The 25,315-nt window shown below is 41.2% G+C and overlaps 1 pseudogene; it reads right to left on the bottom strand.

Annotated features, from left to right (window-relative positions):
• Nucleotides 1-8: 8 nt before the first annotated feature.
• On the bottom strand, nucleotides 9-24,390 carry LOC112225717 (annotated as a pseudogene).
• Nucleotides 24,391-25,315: the final 925 nt, after the last annotated feature.

Raw genomic sequence — 25,315 nt, 5'->3', positions numbered from 1 at the left:
TTCACCTCAGTGCACTCATGGACTGCATCAGCGGCGTGCATATGAAGAAGCTGAGGATTGGGTGGAGGAGACCACTTTCCCATCCACCACCTCTTCTACCACTGTGATGACCTTCCTGGTGCTTGTGGAGGAGGAGGAGAGGACACTGTGGACCAAACGGAAAACAGCAATGAACACAAAATTGACTGTACCGAACACAATATGGCAAGGTCTTGACCTTGCAAGGTCTTGACATGATTCTACTGGTAGTGTATAAACTGGTGGGGCCACTGTTTTGCTTTTAAGAAAGTAAGCGAGTCTAGCCTAGAACCTGCTCAAAGTTGAGAATAAAAAAAAACCCTGATAGCTTAGAAATCGAATTTGATGGACTAATAGAATAGGCTTGTTTGGCTCACCTGCTTGTCATCTTTCTGTCCAGCAGTCTCCTGTATTCAGCAATTTCCATCTCCAGCCTGGTCTTGATGTCCAGCAGCATTTCATATTCCTGGCCCTGGCGTTCCAGGTCAGCCCTGAGATTTACCAACTGTTCCTCCAAACTGGTCACCCGCTTCTGATAACCCGACAGCTGCATGGAGAAACGGTTCTTTGTCTCTGCGAGAGTATTTTCCATGGATGATTTCTATTGGAGAGAAATGAAGAGCAAAACAAAAAAATCAGGAATCCGTTAAGAAAATTCATTGATCTGTGGCAGACATTGAAACAAAATAAATATTTTTAAATATTTTTTTAACAGTCTAACCATGCTCATTTGTGATTGAAGTACGATTTCAAGAATGTACTATGCGTTTGACTTCTGACATTTCAGATCTGGACGATTGGATAACTTCTGTGCTAAATGCGACCTCCTTGTTCAGCGCCTCGGTCTGTGGACAACACCATCCAAAATAATGTTTTTACATGAACAATTCAATTTGTGGGACATTTTGGATATCGTGGACCTAAATTATGGAATCATATTTATAATGAGAAACAGTATTATCTTGGCGTGGAACCAGCCCTCCAGATCTCTGTTGTTCTGGGCAGCGACAGCCTCATAATGTTCACCAATCTCAGCCATGACTTTGCTGAGGTCTTCCTGTGATGCAGCGTCAACCTCCACATGGACTTGGCCGCTCATCTGGAAACGCATGGACAACAGCTCCTGAAGAAGGACAATGAAACGGGTTTAGGTCTCTAGGTCATCATCATGGTTCAGAAAGTGGTCCTAGATTTGTTCAAGTGTTTATAGATTTAAATACATAGATTATGATGTATTACTTGCTCACTAAAATGTTGTACAGTAATGCCTGGCTGGATCTGTTATTTTAAGAGCAGACACTATAGATAGAGGAGCGACCCAAAAAAGGAGCGACCGTGGGATGTGTTTGCTTTGGGAACCTTTAACAGAATGTGACTGGAAGAAACGGGTGTTGTATGTGGAGGATGAGGGCTGCAGTAGATATCTCAGATAGGGGGAGTGAGGCATCAACCAGTGGGTCTTGCGATGGGTATACAGAGATGACCAGTTTACAGAGAAGTATAGATAGCAGTGATGTGTCCTATAAGGAGCATTGGTGGCAAATCTGATGGCCGAATGGTAAAGAACATATAGCTGATCGAGAGCACCCTTACCTGCCAATCTATAAATTATGTCTCCGTAATCTAGCATGGGTAGGATGGTCATCTGAATCAGAGTTAGTTTGGCAGCTGGGGTGAAAGAGGAGCGATTACGATAGAGGAAACCAAGTCTACATTCAACTTTAGCCTGCAGCTTTGATATGTGCTGAGAGAAGGACAGTGCACCGTCTAGCCATACTCCCAAGTACTCAAGCTCTAAACCCTCAGAGGTAGTAATAACACCGGTGGAAAGAGGGGCATTTTTCTTACCAAACCACATGACCTTTGTATTGGAGGTGTTCAGAACAAGGTTAAGGGTAGAGAAAGCTTGTTGGACACTAAGAAAGCTTTGTTGTAGAGCATTTAACACAAAATCCTGGGAGGGGCCAGCTGAGTACAAGACTGTATCATCTGCATATAAATGGATGAGAGAGCTTCCTACTGCCTGAGCTATGTTGTTGATGTAAATTGAAAAGAGCGTGGGGCCAAGGAATGAGCCTTGGGGTACTCGCTTGGTGACAGGCAGTGGTCAAGATGTTCCATCAACGATATTTACAGTGGTCGAAAAAGTACCCAATGATCATACTTGAGTAAAAGTAAAGATACCTTAATAGAAAATGACTCAAGTAAAAGTGAGTCACAAAGTAAAATACTACTTGAATAAAAGTCTAAAAGTATTTGGTTTTAAATACACTTAAGTATCAAAAGTAAATGTAATTGCAAAAATATACTTAAGAATCAAAAGGAAAAGTATAAATAATTTAAAATTCCTTATATTAAGCAAACCAGATGGCACGATTTTCCTGTTGTTTTTTACGGTTAGCCAGGGACACACTCAGACATAATTTACAAACAAACCATTTGTGTTTACTGAGTCCGCCAAATCAGAGGCAGTAGGGATGACCAGGAATGTTCTATTGATATGTAATTTTCCTGTCCTGCTAAGTACTTTTGGGTGTCAGGGGAAATGTATGGAGTAAAAAGTACATGATTTTCTTTAGGGATGTAGTGGAGTGACAGTAAAAGTTTATAAAAATATAAGTATTAAAGTGAGGTACTGATACCCCCAAAAACGACTTAAGTGGTACTTCAAAGTATCTTTACTTAAGTATTTTTACACAACTGGATATTTACCAAATAGCATGTTGAAGAAAGACTGAAAATTCAAGATTGTAGTAGAGAAATAGATTGATACATCAAACTTAAACAACAACTATGATAACAAAGTTTTTCACAGTTTTTCTCCTGACCATGAGCATCGTAAAGTGTTGGCCACAGGGAAGCCTTTCAAACTGAGAATGTTAGAGAGTGGGAGGGATCACCAATTACAGTGAGAGATTTCCTTGTAACTGAAATACGGAATGTCACCAAGGTTGCCAATTTTGCATACTAGACTATCAAGTTAGAATGTTCTTGACTAATCTACTGGAACCCTCTCCAAAATATAATTGCTGTCGGTTGACCTCCAAACAATCAACAATTTCTTATGGACATTGTAAAATGAGTAGTTTCTATTAACATCAATCCCTGTGCTAGTATTATGAATATTTTAATGTGGTAATGTCAGTGCTGTTTTTGCAGACAGAAAATGTATCCCTTCATTGAAAAGAGATTTCACAGAAATACATTTTTGGTTTATGGCGTAATTCACAAAATATTATAATTTGAAAAATTTGGGGTCACTTAGAAATGTCCTTGTTTTTGAAAGAAATGCACATTTTTTGTCCATTTAAAATAACATCAAATTGATCAGAAATACAGTGTAGACATTGTTAATGTTGTAAATAACTATTGTAGCTGGAAACGGCAAAGCGTAGAGAGGCCCATTGGAAGCAACCATCACTCCTGTGTTCCAATGGCATGTTGTGTTAGCTAATCCAAGTTTATCATTTTAAAAGGCTAATTGATCATTAGAAAACCCTTCTGCATTTATGTTAGCACAGCTGAAAACTGTTGTTCTGAATATAGAAGCAACAAAACTGGCCTTCTTCAGACTAGTTAAATATCTGGAGCATCAGCATTTGTGGTTTCGATTACAGGCTCAAAATGGACAGAAACAAAGAACTTTCTTCTGAAACTCATCAGTATATTCTTGTCCTGCTATTCCATGCGAGAAATTGCCAAGAAACTGAAGATCTCGTACAAAGCTGTGTACTACTCCCTTCACAGAACAGCGCAAACTGGCTCTACCCAGAATAGAAAGAGGAGTGGGAGGCCCCAGTGCCCCAACAGAGCAAGAGGACAAGTACATTAGTGTCTAGTTTGAAAAACAGACACCTCACAAGTCCTCAACTGGCAGCTTAATTAAATAATACCCGCAAAACAACAGTCTCAACGTCAACAGTGAAGAGGCGACTCAGGGATGCTGGCCTTCTAGGCGGAGTTGCAAAGAAGAAGCCAAATCTCAGACTGGCCAATAAAAAGAAAAGATTAAGATGGGCAAAAGAACAATAGACAGAGGAAGATTGGTAAAAAGTGTTGTGGACAGAAAAATCTAAGTTTGAGGAAATCGGATATGTCTGTTGCCCAAAATAAATACACGCACAAGACGAGCAGTTTTTTTGCCTTTAGCCGTACTCTTATCCTACTCCTCCTCTGTTCCTCTGGTGATGTGGAGGTTAACCCAGGCCCTACGTGTCCCCAGGTGCTCTCATTTGTTGACTTCTGTAACCGTAAAAGCATTGGTTTCATGCATGTTAACATTAGAAGCCTCCTCCCTAAGTTTGTTTTATTCACTGCTTTAGCACACTCTGCCAACCCGGATATCCTAGCCGTGTCTGAATCCTGGCTTAGGAAGGCCACCAAATATCTTGAAATTTCCATCCCTAACTATAACATTTTCCGACAAGATTTGCAAAAGAGTTGCAATCTACTGCAGATATAGCATGCAGAGTTCTGTCATACTATCCAGGTCTGTGCCCAAACAATTAGAGCTTCTACTTTTAAAAATCCACCTTTCCAGAAACAAGTCTCTCACCTTTCTCGCCGCTTGTTATAGACCCCCTCGACCCTCAGCTGTGCCCCCCCATCTATCTTCAGAGTACTGTTGGCGAACTAAACTGGGAGATGCTTAACACCCCGGCCATCCTACAATCTAAGCTAGATGCCCTCAATCTCACACAAATCTGTCCCGCTCGTCTGATGAAGAAGGAGTGGACCAAAGCGCAGCGTGATTTATTTTCAAAACACTTGAACAAAATATCCAAGAGCAAAACGACAACGAACAGTTCCGTCAGGTGCAGAAACACAAAACAGAAAATAACTACCCACAAAACACAGGTGGGAAAAGGCTACCTAAGTATGGTTCCCAATCAGAGACAACGATAGACAGCTGTCCCTGATTGAGAAACATACCCGGCCAAAACAAGGAAATACAAAACATAAAAATAAAGAAACTAGAAAGCCCACCCTAGTCACACAATGGCCTAACCAAAATAGAGAATAAAAACCTCTCTATGGCCAGGGCATGACAAAATTATCAAGGAACCTACCAGGTACAACCCTAAATCTGTAACCATGGGCACCCTCATAGATATCATCCTGACCAACCCTGCAGCAACTTGCTCCCCCCACTTCTCCTTCATTTCTCTGGATCCCTACAAATCAGCTGGGCTAGACAATCTGGACCCTCTCTTTCTAATATTATCCGCCGCCATTGTTGCAATCCCTGTTACTAGCCTATTCAACCTCTCCTTTGTATCTTCTGAGATCCCCAAAGATTGGAAAGCTGCCGCGGTCATCCCCCTCTTCAAAGGGGGAGACACTCTAGACCCAAAGTGTTACAGAACTATATCCATCCTGCCCTGCCTTTCTAAAATCTTCGAAAGACAAGTTAAGAAACAGATCACTGACCATTTCGAATCCCACCGTACCTTCTCCGCTATACAATCTGGTTGCTGAGCCGGTCACGGGTGCACCTCAGCCATACTCAAGGTACTAAACAATATCATAACCGCCATCGATAAGAAACAATACTGTGCAGCCGTATTCATTGACCTGGCCAAGGCTTCCGACTCTGTCAATCACCGTATTCTTATCGGCAGACTCAATAGCCTTGGTTTCTCTAATGACTGGCTTGCCTGGTTTACCAACTTTACCAACTTACTTTTCAGACAGAGTTCAGTGTGTCAAATCGGAGGTCCTGTTGACCGGACCTCTGGCAGTCTCTATGGGGGTGCCACAGGGTTCAGTTCTCAGGCAGACTCTTTTCTCTGTATATATCAATGATGTCGCTCTTGCTGCTGGTGATTCTCTGATCCACCTCTACACAGACGACACCATTCTGTATACATCTGGCCCTTCTTTGGACGCTGTGCTAACAAACCTCCAAACGAGCTTCAACGCCATACAACCCTCCTTCCATGGCCTCCACCTGCTTTTAAATGCTAGTGAAACTAAGTGCATGCTCTTCTACCGATTGCTTCCTGCACCCTCCAGCCCGACTAGCATCACTACTCTGGACGATTCTGACCTAGAATATGTGGATATCTACAAATACCTAGGTGTCTTGCTAGACTGTAAACTCTCCTTCCGGACTCACATTAAGCATCTCCAATCCAAAATTAAATCTATTTCGCAACAAAGCCTCCTTCACTCATGCCACCAAACATACCCTCGTAAAACTGACTATCTTACCGATCCTTGACTTTGGCGATGTCATTTACAAAATAGACTCCAACTCTCTACTCAGCAAACTGGATGTTGTCTATCACAGTGTCATCCGTTTTGTCACCAAACCCCCATATACTACCCACCACTGCGACCTGTATGCTCTCGTTGGCTGGCCCTCACTACATATCCGTCACCAAACCCACTGTCTCCAGGTCATCTATAAGTCTTTGCTAGGTAAAGCCCCGCCTTATCTCAGCTCACTGGTCACCCACCTGTAGCACTCGCTCCAGCAGGTATATTGCACTGGTCATCTCCAAAGCCAACACTTCCTTTGGCCGCCTTTCCTTCCAGTTCTCTGCTGCCAATGACTAGAACGAATTTCAAAAATCTCTGAAGCTGGAGTCTCATATCTCCCTCTCTAACATTAAGCATCAGCTGTCAGAGCAACTTACCAATCACTGTACCTGTACACAGCCAATCTGTACATAGCACACTCAACTACCTAATCCCCATATTATTACTTACCAGAGGTGGGACCAAGTAATTGTTTTACAAGTCACAAGTAAGTCTCAAGTCTTAGCACTCAAGTCCCAAGTCAAGTCCCAAGTTAAGACAGGCAAGCCCGAGTCAAGTCTCAAGTCAAGACCGTCAACTATCAAGTCAAGTCTCAAGTCCTAAACTTTGAGTTTTGAGTCCTAAACAAGTCATAATGTGCTCTTCACCAAATGTTATACCATTTCATATTTTTAACAATGGTAATAGTTAGTATATTACATTTACGCAAATCGTGAATGCTTTTAAGTATATCTATATATTTCTTTCTTTCCAAATGAACATTTTATTTCCATGGAAATACATGGGTAGCCATGAGAAAGACCCACCCTCCAATAAATTAAATCAAATCAATAGTGATCAAATATCAAGGATTGCTATGGGGCGCAATCGGGCGATGTAGGCTTGTACACAATCGCCCAACCTTAACACACACACACGTACACACACACACTCTCTGTGTGGTTACAGTAGGCTAACGTATGTCAATGGTTTTAGGAACAGCAGTAACATCAGGCAGGATTTAGGCTACCAACTGACTAGCCAAGTGTAGCTCAATCTTGGGTGCAATGATCACGTTCCCGCACTGCCTAAACTGTGTGGAGGCTCATTGATTTAACGTTACGTTAGCCTACATGCTACACTAGTAAAGTTATAAATGATATAGCTGTCGGCTATATTAGCCACGACTTACCGTTCTTTGTGCAGCTTCAAATGTCAAACAAAGTTGGAAATTGTTGCGCCTCTGTCTGTAATTTTCTTCCCGCATGTTTTGCAAGTTGTAATCCATTTTTTGTTGATACAGCGTCATCTTTATAGCCAAAAATAATAATTTGGGGTATCATCTTTCCAAGGGCTCCATCTGAATTTACCTGCCTACGTTCCTCTGCACTGCCATGCACAACCTTTTCTCAGCTGGCACAATTTGATTGGCTGCTGTCCGATTCAAACTGTAATCTATTAAAGGAAGAATTGATGCGCTGCACACTTTTTTTAATAGCATCATTTTTAATATTTGGGCTTGGGGAGGGTATCAAGTCAAGTCGAGTCAAAAGGCTCAAGTCCAAGTCAAGTCACGAGCCATTTGTGTTAAAGTCAAAGTCAAGTAGCAAGTCATCATATTTGTGACTCGACTCAGACTTGGGTCCAAGTCATGGGACTAGAGTCCACACCTCTATTACTTACCCTCTTGCTCTTTTGCACCCCAGCATTTGTACTTGCATATCATCTGCACATCTATCATCCCAGTATTAATGCTAAATTGTGATTATCTTCGCCTCTAGGGTCTATATATTCCCTACCACCTCCCTACTCTTCTACATTTGCACAAACTATACATAGATTTTTCTATTTTTCTTTTCTTTTGTGTTATTGACTGTATGTTTGTTTATGTGTAACTCTGTGTTGTTTTTGTCGCACTGGTGTGCTATATCTTGGCCTGGTCGCAGTTGTATATGAGAACTTGTTCTCAACTGGCCTACCTAGTTAAATAAAGGTCAAAAAAATAAAAATAAAAACTTATATTCAATCAGAAAGAAGAACATTCGTGAGATGCAGACAAAATTAAAATATGCTGGAGGAGTGCTTGATGCCATCTGTCAAGCATGGTAGAGGCAATGTGATAGTCTGGGGGTACCTTGGTGGTGGTAAAGTGGGATATTTGTAAAGGGTAAAAGGGATCTTGAAGAGGGAAGGCGATCACTCCATCTGGAACACCATGTCATACCCTGTGGACGGCGCTTAATTGGAGCCAATGTCCTCCTACCACAGGACAATGACCCAAAGCACAGCTCCAAACTATGCAAGAACTATTTGGGAAAGAAGCAGTCAGCTGGTATTCTGTTTATAATGGAGTAGCCAGCACAATCACCGGATCTCAACCCTATTGAGCTGTTGTGGGAGCAGCTTGACCGTATGGTACGCAAGAGGTGCCCATCCATCCAACTTGTGGGAGGTGCTTCAGGAAGCATGGGGTGAAATCTCTTCAGATTATCTCAACAAATTGACAACTAGAATCCCAAAGGCCTGCAAGACTGTAATAGCTGCAAATTGAGGATTCTTTGACAAAAGAAAAGTTTGAAGAACACAATTATTATTTCAATTGAAAATCATTATTTGTAACCTTGTCAACATCTTGACTATATTTCCTATCATTTTGCAACTAATTTCATGTATATTTTCATGGAAAACAAGGACGTTCCTAAGTGACCCCAAACTTTTGAACAGTAGTGTATATAATTATAACTTTTGTTGGAACTGCATGTTTGTCAAATAAAGAAAAATATGTAATTGTGAACTGAACTATTGATTAAAAAAAATATCTGTTCTAAATTACAAATAGGTTCTTGTTGTCTGCAGCAAGTAGTATAGGAAGTCTGTGGCATGTTCCACACTCACTTACAGGACCATTCACATTTTCTCACTACACTGAAGACTTACTTGTTAGCTTGCTTATTCTGGGTGTCTGGCTGCCACCGGGCAATTTGAGGTGCTCCCTAGTTGCTCTACCACTGGATGGCTGAGATTGCATTAAAGGCCCAATCCAGCATTTTATATGAATATCAAATCATTTCTGGTTAACAATTAAGTACCTTACTGTGATTGTTTTCAATTAAAAGTGTCCAAAAGAAAAAATATGCTAGACTGTCTGGGAGTGGTCTTAGTGGGGAGGGGAAACCTGAAAACTAGCTGTGATTGGCAGAGAGATTTGGAACTGGTTCTTATTCATCTAATAACTAATTATTAGTGATGTCACCAGGCAGGCCAAAACTCCTTCCCACTAAAACAGGTTGAAATTTCAGGCGGTCTTTTCAAACAGCTCTTACAATAAAAGGGCATTATATTCATTTTCACAATTTAACATTATTCCAAACTCATAGTGTGGAAATATATTAAACACTGGAACATCTAATTTTGACTACACTGGGCATTTAAAAACAGTAAATGAATTAATCGAATCCCAAAGCTGACAAGGTAGAAATTGGTTGTTCTGTCCCCAAACAAGGCAGTTTAACCCACTGTTCCTAGGCCGTCATTGTAAATACGAATTTGTTCTTTTAACTGACTTGCCTAGTTAAATAAAAGGTTGAATTAAAAATAATTGTAAAAAAAATTACAAATTTACAAAGGTGAAAAAACGTGGTGTTTTTGTGAAGGTTTAGAATCGTTACTGACCATATCGGTGGCAACCACGGCTGTCAAAGTTATCACTACTTTTTGTAAACAGTTTTGATGTACAAAAAAAAAAGCGCAAGAGGCAAGAATGTTGTTTCATCACCTCGGAACACTTTTATTTCTTAATCGCTCTGAGCTAGGTTGACAGCAGGCATCAGTTGACTTGTGTTCTGTTCTGTGTGGCTCCCAATTCAAGATTTATCTTCATACACGGTCTCTTGCAGTTGGTGCTGACCACCACGCAGTCAACAATCTCCTGCACATAGGTCACCACCTTCTGCAAAAAGATATTAGTGGTTGTGGCGGTTGATGGACCGTAGAGGCAGAGACAATATTGTTAGAAAGGCCTACTTTTGCTTAATTACTTTTGGCACTCACATTTCAAGACCAATGTTTTTCAATGATTTATGTAAAGATCCAGGCTCACCTGGAAAACTATCCAGCAGCCTCCTGTACTCAGCGATCTCCATCTCCAGCCTGGTGTTGATGTCCAGTAGCATTCTGTACTGTTGGCCCTGGCGGTCCAGGTCAGCACGAAGATGACCAAGCTCCAGGCTGGTCACCTGCCTCTGGTAGCCGGCCATCATATTAGCATAGTGGCTCTGTGTGTCAGACAGGGTGCCTTCCAGGGATGCTTTCTGACAGGATTAAGGAAGGGAAAAGAAAGAAATAATTTTATTAGATGACTGAATGGAAGTGCAGAGGTATACCATTTTTCAACTTTGTATTTTTTGTTTATCTCACCATGCTGAGTTGGGATTGGAGTTTGATTTCCAGACTTTACTGTGTGCGTTTAACTTCAGTGATTTCAGATCTGGATGATTGGAGGGTCTCTGTGCTGTCTGCCTGCCACGACATTGTTGATTTCTTCTGACTGTGAATGAAAGACAGCATACCGTAGGGTTCATTACTGATTACATTCACTGAAGACTATAACTGGAAAACATAAACATGTCATTGGCCAAAAAGAAAGGTTGCAGTATTACCTTGGCATTGAACCAGCCTTCCAGATCTTTACAGTTCTTGTTAGCGATGGCCTCGTAGTGGTCACGGATTTCAGCCATGACTTTGGTGAGGTCTTCCTGTGGTGAAGGGTTCACCTCCACGTTGATTTGGCCGCTCATCTGATTATGCATGGCCAAGAGGTCCCGGGAACAAAGCTTTAACATATATCTGGTCAATATTCAATCCTGTGCCTCATCATTACATAGTAGAGTAATGTTGAATCATAACACTGTTAGCCTCTGTTAGCCTCTGTTTGAGGTCTTTAGCAAACCCACCTCCTCGTGGTTCATCTGCATTTCCAGGTCAGATCTGGCCAAGGTCAACTCGTCCAGCACCCTCCTCAACCCATTGACGTCGGCCTCCACAGTCTGTGTCACGTATGCTCTCTCTCCAGTGCTCTAGGTCGCCATGTTCCCGCATCTCAGCCGGACTGACAGGTTTCCGGCGCCTCAGCAGAGGTGACCGGTCCGCTCCTGATACCCGGGATCATCATTTTGGTCGGCGTCCTTGTCGGGAATGGGGTACTGTCACGTGTGCTCCCTCTCCGGCCTCTAGGTCACCAGGCTGCTCGGTATGGCACACACCTGTCACCATCGTTACACGCACCTGTGCATCATCAGACTCACCTAGACTCCATCACCTCCTTGATTACCTTCCCTATATATGTCACTCCCTTTGGTTCCTTCCCCAGGTGTCATTGTTTCTGTTTGTTTCCTGTCTGTGCGCTGTTCGTGTTTCTTGTTTTGTTCATTTGTTTATTAAATTATGCACTCCCTGAACTTGCTTCCCGACTCCCAGCGCACACGTTAGTTTGCCTCATAGCCAGCTCATTCTCATACCTTTGTAACATCAATGCATCAACAAGGTTCTTAGTTCTAACTTTTTTAATGTCAGTTATTTTATCTTATTGATCATTTATGCAAACAGAGGTTATTTTTTTGCCGTATGTTTGTCTAAATTAGTGATTGATTTTAGCATTATTGTCAAAGTCGGAAGTTTACATACAGCTTAGCCAAGTACATTTAAACTCAGTTTGTCACAATTCCTGACATTTAATCCAAGTAAAAATTCACTGTCTTAGGTCAGTTAGGATCACCACTTTATTTTAAGAATGTGAAATGTCAGAATAATATTAGAGGGAATGATTTCTTTCAGCTTTTATCACATTACCAGTGGGTCAGAAGTTTACATACACTCAATTAGTATTTGGTAGCATTGCCTTTAAATTGTTTAACTTGGGTCAAACATTTCAGGTAGCCTTCCACAAGCTTCCCACAAAAAGCTGGGTGAATTTTGTCCCATTCCTCCTGACAGAGCTGGTGTAACTGAGTCAGGTTTGTAGGCCTTTGGAAGTATGCTTGGGGTCATTGTCCATTTGGAAGACCCATTTGCGTCCAAGCTTTAACTTCCTGACTGTCTTGAGATATTGCTTCAATTTATCCACATAATTTTCCCCCCTCATGATGCCATCTATTTTGTGAAGTGCACCAGTCCCTCTTGCAGCAAAGCACCCCCACAACATGATGCTGCCACCCCCGTGCTTCACGGTTGGGATTGTGTTTTTTGGCTTGCAAGCCTCCCCCTTTTCATATTTTTTTAAAATGTGCAGTTTTGTCACACAATACCATAACACACATGTCTCAAGTTTTAAGGGAGCACGCAATTGGCATGCTGACTGCAGGAATGTCCACCAGAGCTGTTGCCAGAGAATTTAATATTAATTTCTCTATCATAATCCACCTCCAACGTTGTTTTAGAGAATTTGGCAGTATGTCCAACCAGCCTCACAACCACAGACCACATGTAACCACGCCAACCCAGGACCTCCACATCCGGCTTATTCACCTGTGGGATCGTCTGAGACCAGGACAGCTGATGAAACTGTGGGTTTGCACAAACTGTCAGAAACTGTCTTAGGGAAGCTCATCTACATGCTTGTCATCCTTACCAGGGTCTTGATCTTACTGCAGTTCAGCATCGTAACCGACTTCAGTGGGCAAATGCCACTGGCACACTGGAGAAGTGTGCTCTTTATGAATGAATCCCGGTTTCAACTACTGGGCAGATGGCAGACAGTGTCTATGGCATTGTGTGGGCGAGTGATTTGCTGATGTAAACGTTGTGAACAGAGTTTCCCATGGTGGCAGTGGGGTTATGGCAGTGTTTCCCCACCTCGATCCTCGTGACTCCAAGGGGTGCAAGTTTTGGTTTTTGCTACACAGCTGGACATTGACAGAGTAGAGTTGATCAGAGCGTTCTGACCTCACAGCTGCAGTCAAGCACTCAAGCTAACTGGCTAAAGTTGGCTAACTTGCTAGCTACTTCCAGACACAAATGAGAGAACACTTCACTCTGACCATTTTACTCACCGTAGCAGAGCTAGTTAGGCTGTTTTCATGTTATCTGTAGTGTTGGTGACTGTAACTGTGCTGCTGGAAACAATTTAATTACTTTTTTTTTGCTGAGGTTTACACTCAGACGAGAGAACTCTGAAATCGGAGTAGATAGCCAGAGTGAATTTACGAACACACCCAAAGCCAGTTTGTTTCATGTTTGAAGAAAGTAACACTTTATTATAAGCACACTTTCTAATACACATTTGAAATGTAGCACAATACAATGAAATAAGATGAGAATAATATTTCAGAACAAGTGTGAAGTAAATACAGCAAAAATATTTCATAATTAAAAACAATATCAGGTAATAAGTCATCAGAAGCTTTATCTAAGCTTTGATACATTGATTTCAAACTACTAAAATAAAATCTAAAAGTTATACTAAATTGCGTAAATGTATCAAATGAGAAGACTAGCTGTCTCGCTCCACAACTGATCACCTAAATGCATATACTGCCATCTTCTGGATAAATGTAAGTGTAAGCGCTTTACAAGGAAACTGAATCCAATAAGATCAAATTGTTTGGCGTAGAACAAATTCCATCACCCCTGCATCCCTATAACGATTTCAGAGTATATTTCAGAACTTTATAGATTACTGTTCAAACAGAAACCTCTGTGCATTTCTTACTCACAGCAATGATGAAAGTCTGAGATCCAGTGAAAACATGTTTTCTAGCATGACGGTGCATTGTGATACTGGTCATTTAAAGGTATTAATGCTCGTTTGATGGAATGCGGTTCTCACCTGACACCTGTTTTGATTGACCTTTTCCAGGTAGGAGGCGAGGCAATCGTTCAGATCTTGCATGTTCTCCCTCATTGATGCACAGGGAGTTCAAAGGGACACTTGATGCATATTCCATTGAGATGCGGGTTCCATACCCTCCCGCATCACTGCAAAAGCTGTTCCAGCGTCCCCTTCTGTGGTCGTGGGAGAGCCGGTTAGCGCCACTGGCAAGGCACACCTGCCAGGGTGCCATCTCCTGGGCAAATGCAGCCATGACTGCTGTCAACACCACTCCAACTTGGGATCTGATATGAAGGGCTTTTTTAACTGTGCAAACTGCAAAGATATTACATATGTCTATCTATTGAAAGCAATTGTAGGCCCGATGAAAATCCGTCCACTATAGGCCTACAGATCTACAAAAAAACACTTGTGGGCGTGTCTAGAATGTAATTATATTTCCTTCTGTCTTTCAAAGGTAAATTGGATGGTTCTGGAGGCCGGATCACAGTCAAAAAAAGTCAATACGGAGACAAAATCCCTTATGAAACCAGTTTTCTTTTGGGAAGTGGACCAATAAACTGGATTAAGTTGCCTACAATGAAAAATACCCATTGGGCACACACTTCAATGAAATTACGTTGAATTGAGGGCCTCCCGTGTGGCACAGCGGTCTAAGGCACTGCATTGCAGTGTTAGAGGCATCAATACAGACCCGGGTTCAAATCCCGGGGTGTATCACAACAGGCTGTGATCGGGAGTTCCATAAGGCGGGGTGCACAGCATCCTCTGGATTGGGGAGGGTTTGGCCTGGGGGGCTTTACTTGGCTCATTGTGCTCTAGCAACTCCTTGTGGTGGGCCAGGTGCCTGCAGGCTGACCTCTGTCATCAGGTGAACAGTGTTTCCTCTGACACATTGGTGAGGATGGCTTCCAGGTTAAGTGGGCGTGTGTTGAGAAGCGTGGTCAAGTTTGGCGGACGCATGACTTGACCTTAGCCTCCCAAAGATCGAGTCATGTGGCAATGAGACAAGATCAACATTGGGGAGAAAAAGTGTGTACAAAAAATATATATATAATAAAAAATGTAGAAATGATGTTGAACCAATGTGGAATTGACATCTGTTTGCAGTGGGATACATTTACCTGTTAAGTGAAATATAAATAACGCAACATCGAAAGTCACATTTGAAGTGGTAAATTTGATAAAACATGATGCTCTTTTTTCTTTATTAGGCCACTGACCCAAAGTCACCCCAAAAATATTTCTGCCAAAAACGTAGACGCATTGCTCAAAGCTTTATTGTTGAAAGGTTATCACTGCATCTCAGTGCTTGAGGCTGAGCACAATTCCAGGCTGTATCACAACCGGCTGTGATTGGGAGTTCCAGAGGCTGAGCACAATTGGCCCAGCGTCGTCACTTTTCTGCTTTAAGGCTGAGAGAAAATGTTGCTGTTTTAGAGCTCGGGGATTCTCGAAAGAAGGGACAATCTAAAATATTTGTCTTAATAATATAAATATAATAATGAATTACATATTTTGATAGACCAAAGTATTAAGTATCAAGCCATGTAAATGAACAACCAATATTTTTTTGTTGATAAATTGCAACTAACTGGATTTATGTCAACTCCATCAGACACCATGAAAGTCATTTCATTTTTACAATGGTCCAACAACTGTTTAAAGGCCTTGACTATTTAATTCTAACATTAGATAATTCAAATATGTAAAACAAATCTCCACATTTATTTTTGTTAAGTTTTATAACACTATTAAATGCTCCAGGGCAAATTCTGTTTGCATTTTGGCATGTTTTTCTAGATTCAGAACATAAAATAAAATTTATAAAGCTATCATTATCCCTTAAATGTAGCACAGCAAATACTTCAATTGTTTAAGAATAAGTTGCAGAGCATTGATTACAACAATAAAAAAATCTGAATATTGACAAAAGCAAGAGGGTTTAGTCGTCAGTGAAGGAGTTGACAAGCCACTGATGGAGTTGACAACATTTGTATTTTTTACAAACATTTGTAAAATATGGAAAATTAAAGTCTGGAATATGGAAAATTATTCATTTTAAAATCCCCAATAAAACAACCATTCTATCAGAGAATAGACAAAAATCTGACGGAGTTTATGTTTTACAGAGAGCAAAATAGCTTTTTCTTATACTTTCAAGTGGTATACACAGTAAAATTGTGTTTTTGCTTCAGTTGCTTTATGACTAAAACCTAATTAAATGTAACATATTTGAACCAAAATTCATATTGCATTTTAATCTATAATGAAGATGGTATTGACAATTTATGGTTGTGACCATGGTGATTCCAATGTTGTTTGTTTAAATCTATCAAAAATGGAGAGAACTTTACAGACCATGAATGGTCTTGTTGCACTACATGTAATGAGGACATTAATAAGGGGTCCTTATGGTATAGCTGACCCTGCTCATTCCTGATTAATTTAGGATTTTAGAGAAATCTGACAGAGTGAACAAAATCTCCAGACACATCTTTTAGGAATCTAAGTTGAGAGAAATATGATTTAATATATTTTTGAAAGTATCTGTGACCAACAGGTGCATATCAGTAATCCTGTGAAATCCATATATTATGGCCTAATTAATTTATTTCAATTGACTGATTTCCTTACAGTATATAAACTGTAACTCAGTAAAATTTTTGAAATTGTTGCATGTTGCCTTTATTTTTGTTCAGTGTACATACCATGATTTTTCAGTTAATATACATTTTTGCCAATTTCAAACACTTTTTTTGGAGGGCATTTCCAGGCAAAGAGCTGACATGAAAATCAATAACATTGAAAGTATTTTGAAAATTCCCAAAACCAATCTTTTCCCTTTTAAAATTCCCTAAAATGTATTTCTTTAAACTATATATATTAAAAAAGTGTTTCCTTGCTGGACAAGGATTGTCCCAATTTTTTAATATTTTTTTATATTTTGAGGGGAGTTGGGGCCCCCTAAAACTCATGGGCACCTGGGTTGTGTGTGTGCTAACCCAGTGCCTGTAATGTCTGACAAAAAAACAATTCTAACTATCAACAGCACATAATCTTTAAGTTCAAAAGATCCCTTTCTGCTTTGCTCCCATGATTAATTTACACTGCCACAGAAAGATTAATGACTTGTTTATTCTGTGGGAAAATGTTCTCAGACCAGCTTGACATTATTTATATGTGAAGATATGAAAAGTGACAATGACGATAAAAGCCACTGGCTCGGTGGATGATATTCTGTCTCTACACCAGTTTTTCCCCAAAATGGTGCGTCGGGATTTGGGACCAATTGATGGGTTGAGGACAGTTCCTAATAGGTCACGGGCCCCAACCAAAGAGTGAGTAGAAGTGGTGGTGGTGGGGGTGGGGGGGGGTCACAAGACAGAAACAACCATGGCTAATTGCAAGACCATTGAGTGCCAATGGGTGTGTTGTTTACGGCAAGAAAACCACCCATGACATTTTTTTATCCTTTAGTTGCACTACTATGTTGGTGACAAGGATGTACAATAGCAGTAATCTCTTAATGATCATTTTGTGTCACTGTCAAAAGATGACCTTTAAAGAGCAACTGCCCTTTAAAAAACAACTTCTCATTAAGAAAAGAACCCATGTGGCATCGACATGAGTCAGAAATATTAATCCTACTGTCAAAATTGACCACAAAGTGTAAACAGGATAATTTTGGTAATAAAGTCAGTCTCATCCAAAATGGAGTTTTGTGAGATTTGTGGTTGTGACTGCATCCCGATGGAAATGAAGGTTGGGTTTGTTTCAATCCTGCCCACGTGCCCACAGCTGGCAGCTAACAAGTAATCATTAATTTGGAATGCAGCTGCACGCAACCCAATAGTATTGCCCATTATACATTTGGGTCAACTTTGGATATCCCTATGGGACTAGCTAAATTACACAATGTACATGGGAGAATGTGTTAAAATTCCAATAGCTCCAAATTTCAAGACTTAAAAGCCTCTAACCGCACACCAGCCAGTTGAAGCTAATTGGCTAAATAATTTGTTTAACTCTGCGAACACACCCACATCAAACCACACCCCGAAACTAACTCATGTTTGAATTCAGTCATGGCTACTAGCATTTCTTAATTAACCAAATCTAAAACGTGGCCAAATGAGGTAAGCAGAAAGACCTGTTGTTTGAAAAGTTCAAAATAACATTGAGAGGAGTTATGCCTGCATGGGGCTGGTCTAGTGGACAATTAATGTCACAGACAGGACATAAACATTACTGTGTGAGCGTGGGAACAAAACCTGCAAGACCATTGAGTGCCAATGGGTATGCTGTTTACAGCAAGAAAACCTGGTCTGTCTCTCTCTCTTACAAGTCCTATTACTGTTTATGGCTGGGAAATAGAGTATTATTATTACAGTTAGCAGCATCTGAATGCTATTAAATTCACCCATTATGTTCAATTTCATAAAGAATGTAGGCAAGTCAAGTCATTACAGTATGTTTACCAATGAATTAAGCTACTGGAAAATTGATATCAGAGGAAAGTAAATACCTAACACTCCTAAAGTAATCTGGCAATCTTTAACGTTTGAACACATGTATAAAGATTCTGCTTCAATTATATGTAAATCTACTCTGTTGAGAGACAAGTTGATGCACAGGATCAGAGTTAAATGTTTAACCAGCTCTGACAAAGGGTAATCTATGGCTTTTCACACCAAATGTCACATATCCCACTAATTTCCAAAACACTGTCATAAGGTTAGGTTGAGTTGTGACATGTTTTTTCAAATCAAATCAAATTTTATTTGTCACATACACATGGTTAGCAGATGTTAATGCGAGTGTAGCGAAATGCTTGTGCTTCTAGTTCTGACAATGCAGTAATAACCAACAAGTAATCTAACTAACAATTCCAAAACTACTGTCTTATACACAGTGTAAGGGGATAAAGAATATGTACATAAGGATATATGAATGAGTGATGGTACAGAGCAGCATAGGCAAGATACAGTAGATGGTACCGAGTACAGTATATACATATGAGATGAGTATGTAAACAAAGTGGCATAGTTAAAGTGGCTAGTGATACATGTATTACATAAGGATGCAGTAGATGATATAGAGCACAGTATATACGTATGCATATGAGATGAATAATGTAGGGTAAGTAACATTATATAAGGTAGCATTGTTTAAAGTGGCTAGTGATATATTTACATAATTTCCCATCAATTCCCATTATTAAAGTGGCTGGAGTTGAGTCATTGTCAGTGTCAGTGTGTTGGCAGCAGCCACTCAATGTTAGTGGTGGCTGTTTAACAGTCTGATGGCCTTGAGATAGAAGCTGTTTTTCAGTCTCTCGGTCCCAGCTTTGATGCACCTGTACTGACCTCGCCTTCTGGATGATAGCGGGGTGAACAGGCAGTGGCTCGGGTGGTTGATGTCCTTGATGATCTTTATGGCCTTCCTGTAACATTGGGTGGTGTAGGTGTCCTGGAGGGCAGGTAGTTTGCCCCCGGTGATGCGTTGTGCAGACCTCACTACCCTCTGGAGAGCCTTACGGTTGAGGGCGGAGCAGTTGCCGTACCAGGCGGTGATACAGCCCGCCAGGATGCTCTCGATTGTGCATCTGTAGAAGTTTGTGAGTCATACCAGAGCCATAACATCAATGAATTTACAATAGGGTTTGGCCTGGCTGGAATATCAATCCTACTCACAGGACTATATGAACTATACAAAAGGTCCATGAGTTCATCCCAGCTGATGACAACACTGTCTCAAACTCTGTTGTACCAGGCGGTGATAAGTAATTGGTATTGGTCAGATGAGACAAGTTTACCCATGATGCACCTCCAGAGAATGGAGAAGTAAAGGTTGGGTTCCCTGATCAGGTATTGCATGCATCAACTAATGGTTGCGTGCCTCGTTATCGACTGTGTCTGGCAACAGATATGCTAATATGCTGTAACATATTATGTGGTTAGCTAATACGTAAAATACCTATCCTGGCATTGTGACCTGGCATGAGTCAGCAATGTCTGAGCAGCGGCTAAAATTGTTGGGTGTGCACGTTTTACACAGCCCGGGAACACCAAAACAATTGAATGCTATACAGCTGGGAACGGTGGATGTCCTGACTAAATAAAACGACGGAAAGGAAAAATGATCAGAGGGATAAAAAAAAGGCAGCACCAGGACATTGTTCCATTACCCTCTGATGCAAATGGCTGTTGACATTTTTTGTTAATTTTGTTAATCAATGATTAGAAGTGAATTTGTATCGACCACGTGCATTTCATTGTTGTTTTTCTGACTCTTTTTTTTGAGTGGGGCATTGAACATTTAATTGCAAATCGAGTGCTAACTCCTACCACCTGGGCAACAGCTGGGGGACCAGGTCATGCAAAACTAGTAGGAGGTGGCCAGGGGCATCGTATCTGCTTTAGTTTTCGTGATGATCGGTTTCTGGCAATGGAGGAGCTGGTTTTTAAATATTGTGTATGTTTATTTATTGTAAACAAATGACAATTTGTTGCCAATGTCAATTTTAGCAAATGTTTTCAACATAATTTTATGTTCGCTAGCTTGACGGGCAAATGCTGCTGAGTACTGAACAGTAAAACAATAGAAAATGGGGTACTATCAAGCAGGGGTGTCCTGCTGCCGGAGCAAAGAGGAGCAGCGCTCCCTCACTTTTTTCCAATTTGACAATACACAGGCCATCTTTTACAGTCTAAATGTAAAACTATTTCTGGAAAATGAATTCTGATACATTTATAAATAAATCATATTTAATTACCAAAATCCATGAAAAACAATAGAATGACAAACCAAAAAAATACATATAGCAGTCCAGAATTATGTAAATTGTGTTTTCAGCCACACAAGTTCTCCCACTTAAAAAATGAGAGGCCTGTAATTTTCATCATAGGTACACTTCAACTATGACAGACAAAATGAGGAAAAAAAATCCAGAATTTATTTGCAAATTATGGTGGAAAATAAGTATTTGGTCAATAACAAAAGTTTATCTCAATACTTTGTTATATACCCTTTGTTGGCAATGACAGAGGTCAAACGTTTTCTGTAAGTCTTCACAGGGTTTTCACACACTGTTGCTGGTATTTTGGCCCATTCCTCCATGCAGATCTCCTCTAGAGCAGTGATGTTTTGGGGCTGTTGCTGGGCAACACAGACTTTCAACTCCCTCCAAAGATTTTCTATGGGGTTGAGATCTGGAGACTGGCTAGGCCACTCCAAGACCTTGAAATGCTTCTTACGAAGCCACTCCTTCGTTCCCCGGGCGGTGTGTTTGGGATCATTGTCATGCTGAAAGACCCAGCCACGCTTCATCTTCAATGCCCTTGCTGATGGAAGGAGGTTTTCACTCAAAATCTCACGATACATAGCCCCATTCATTCTTTCCTTTACACGGATCAGTCGTCCTGGTCCCTTTGCAGAAAAACAGCCCCAAAGCATGATGTTTCCACCCCCATGCTTCACAGTAGGTATGGTGTTCTTTGGATGCAACTCAGCATTCTTTGTCCTCCAAACACGACGAGTTGAGTTTTTACCAAAAAGTTATATTTTGGTTTCATCTGACCATATGACATTCTCCAAACAGCGTCCCCTCTGGATCATCCAAATGCTCTCTAGCAAACTTCAGACGGGCCTGAACATGTACTGGCTTAAGCAGGGGGACACGTCTGGCACTGGAGGATTTGAGTCCCTGGCAGCGTAGTGTGTTACTGATGGTAGGCTTTGTTACTTTGGTCCCAGCTCTCTGCAGGTCATTCACAGGTCCCCCTGTGTGGTTCTGGGATTTTTGTTCACCGTTCTTGTGATCATTTTGACCCCACAGGGTGAGATCTTGCGTGGAGCCCCAGATCGAGGGAGATTATCAGTGGTCTTGTATGTCTTCCATTTCCTAATAATTGCTCCCACAGTTGATTTCTTCAAACCAAGCTGATTACCTATTGCAGATTCAGTCTTCCCAGTCTGGTGCAGGTCTACAATTTTGTTTCTGGTGTCCTTTGACAGCTCTTTGGTCTTGGCCATAGTGGAGTTTGGAGTGTGACTGTTTGAGGTTGTGGACAGGTGTCTTTTATACTGATAACAAGTTCAAACAGGTGCCATTAATACAGGTAACGAGTGGAGGACAGAGGAGCCTCTTAAAGAAGAAGTTACAGGTCTGTGAGAGCCAGAAGTTTTGCTTGTTTGTAGGTGACCAAATACTTATTTTCCACCATAATTTGCAAATAAATTCATTAAAAATCCTACAATGTGATTTTCTGGATTTTTTCCCCCTAATTTTGTCTGTCATAGTTGAAGTGTACTCATGATGAAAATTACAGGCCTCTCTCATCTTTTTAAGTGGGAGAACTTGCACAATTGGTGGCTGACTAAATACTTTTTTGCCCCACTGTATATGAGAGAGAGCACACACCATCCAATCTCCATAGACAAACGTTGGCGGTAGAATGGTCCGTACTGAAGAGCTCAGTGACTTTCAACGTGGCACTGTCATAGGATGCCACCTTTCCAGCAAGTCAGTTCGTAAAATTTCTGCCTTGCTAGAGCTGCCCCGGTTATTGTGAAGTGGAAACGTCTAGGAGCAACAACGGCTTAGCCGCGAAGCGGTAGGCCACACAAGCTCACAGAAGGGGACCGCAAAGTGCTGAAGGAAGTAGCGTGTAAAGATCATCTGTCCTCGTTTGCAACACTCACTACTGAGTTCCAAACTGCCTCTGGAAGCAACGTCAGCACAATAACTGTTCGTCGGGAGCTTCATGAAATGGATTTCCATGGCCGAGCAGCAGCACACACGCCTCAGATCACAATGCGCAATGCGAAGCGTCGGCTGGAGTGGTGTAAAGCTCACCGCCATTGGACACTGGAGCAGTGGAAACGCGTTCTCTGGAGTGATGAATCACGCTTCACCATCCGGCAGTCTGACGGACGAATCTGGGTTTGGCGGATGCCAGGAGAACGTTACCTGCCCGAATGCATAGTGCCAACTGTAAAGTTTAGTGGGGAAGGAATAATGGTCTGGGGCAGTTTTTCATGGTCCGGGCTTGGCCCCTTAGTTGCAGTGAAGGGTCTTAACGCTGCAGCATACAATGAAATTCTAGACGATTCTGTACTTCCAAGTTTGTGGCAACAGTTTGGGGAAGGCACTTTCCTGTTTCAGCATGATAATGCCCCCTTGCAGAAAACGAGGTCCGTAGAGGAATGGTTTGTTGAGATCGGTGTGGAAGAACTTGACTGGCCTGCACAGAGCCCTGACCTCAACCCCATCGAACACCTTTGGGATGAATTGGAAAACCGACTGCGAGCCAACATCAGTGTCTGACCTCACTAATGCTCTTGTGGCTGAATGGAAGCAAGTCCCTGCAGCAATGTTCCAACATTTAGTGGAAAGCCTTCACAGAAGAGTAGAGGCTGTTATAGCAGCAAAGGGGGGACTAACTCCATATTAAGGCCCATGAGATTGACAAGCAGGTGCCCACATACTTTGGTTATCTTGGGAGCCAGGCCCAGCCAATCAGAATGAGTTTTTCCTAACAAGGGCTTTATTACAGACGGAACCTCCTCAGCAACCCCTCACTAACATGGATGTAAACAAATTTGTGCACAACATTTTTGAAAAAAGCTATTTGTGCGTATGGAAAATGTCTGATTGTTTATTTCAGCTCTTGAAACATGGAGCCAACATTTTTAGATGTTGCATTTATATTTTTGTTCAGTGATGTGTCAAGATCTGACCATTTTAACCTCTAGTTTTGTCTGTATTGAATTGATGTCTCTTCCCAGTGGGTTCCTTCCTTTGCTTAGCTGTAGCTCAAGCTGTGCGTTGGCTGCCTCAAGTGAGTGCACCTGTGCCACAGACACCCACAAATCAACATAGAGCCTCACACAGTCATACAACACACATCCTAGGTAGGCTTCTCACCGTTTTAGCCACTAAGAGAGGAATCGCACCAGAGCAACTGAGTGTACTTGAAAGCAGCGCGTGGCCGTTCTATCACATCTGACCAGAATATCAGCCTATTCTACACCTAATGATAGCCTGAAGAACTACCATTCACTTTCTCTTAACAGTGAAAAAAATAACCCTACATTTGTGATGTGAAAAGGTTTATCTTATTTAGATTCTCCATGTAGGATACAAAGCGCCCATTAAGATATTGCATGTTCTCCCTCTCGCTGACGCAGAGGGAGCCTGAGAATTGTCTCACGCTCACCGGGACACGTGTGGGTCCCATACCCTCCCGCACCACCGCAAACACTGTTCCAGCGTCCCCCTCTGTGGTCGTGGGAGACATGCTTAGCGCCACTGTCACGCAACAACAGCATTGATGCTGCCAACAATACTCCAACTTGGGGTCTGAAGTGATCCTATAAAGAGCTTTTTTGAACTGTGCAAAAACATTACATTACAACATTACAAGCAAGTGTAGGCCGTGATGAAACCCTGCCTCTACTCAGATCTACAAAAAAACATTTGTGGGCATGTCTAGGATGGAATTATGTTTTCTTCATTCTTTCAAATGTAAATTGGATGGTTCTGGAGGCAGGATCGCAGTCAAAAAGGTCAATACGGAGACAAAATACCTTGTAATACTTTTATTCTTGTGGACCAATAAATCTTAATTTTTAAGTTGCCTACAGTGAAAAATACATTAACCAGTTAAGTGTAATATACATAACGCAACATACAAAGTCACCCTTTAAGTGGTAAATTGAATAAAACATTAGGCTCTTTATTATAAACTGGGTGGTTTGAGCCCTGAATGCTGATTGCCTGACAGCTGTGGTATATAAGATTGGGTATCCCATCTAAAAACATTGACCCCTAGTGGTCTGAATATTGACTTTGATCTCAGGCCCTTATGAACAATTTTCTCTCTTTTATAAACTTGTCTTAAATTGATATTCTTTCTACAGCTTGTTAGCGTACACCTAATATGTTCCCCCTGTTGGTGATGCTCATTATGCATTAAGGTTGAACCAAAAGATTACATGTAACAAATATAAATGAAATAGGAATCAATTAAGCATGTGAAATTGAATAATAATGTTTTTTTTTTAACCAGGTAGGCTATTTGAGAAATGTATGTTGATGCTAATAGTATGTACAATATTCAATTATGTTTGCATATGATAACAATAGCCTAATATTTAATATGCCATAAACTATTGTTTTTTAAAAGTTTCACTCAATTCATTCTTATTAATTCATTCAATTCA

This window comes from Oncorhynchus tshawytscha, linkage group LG27 (assembly GCF_018296145.1).
Source record: "Oncorhynchus tshawytscha isolate Ot180627B linkage group LG27, Otsh_v2.0, whole genome shotgun sequence".
NCBI lineage: Eukaryota > Metazoa > Chordata > Actinopteri > Salmoniformes > Salmonidae > Oncorhynchus > Oncorhynchus tshawytscha.
This window is presented reverse-complemented; position numbering and strand designations above follow the sequence as displayed.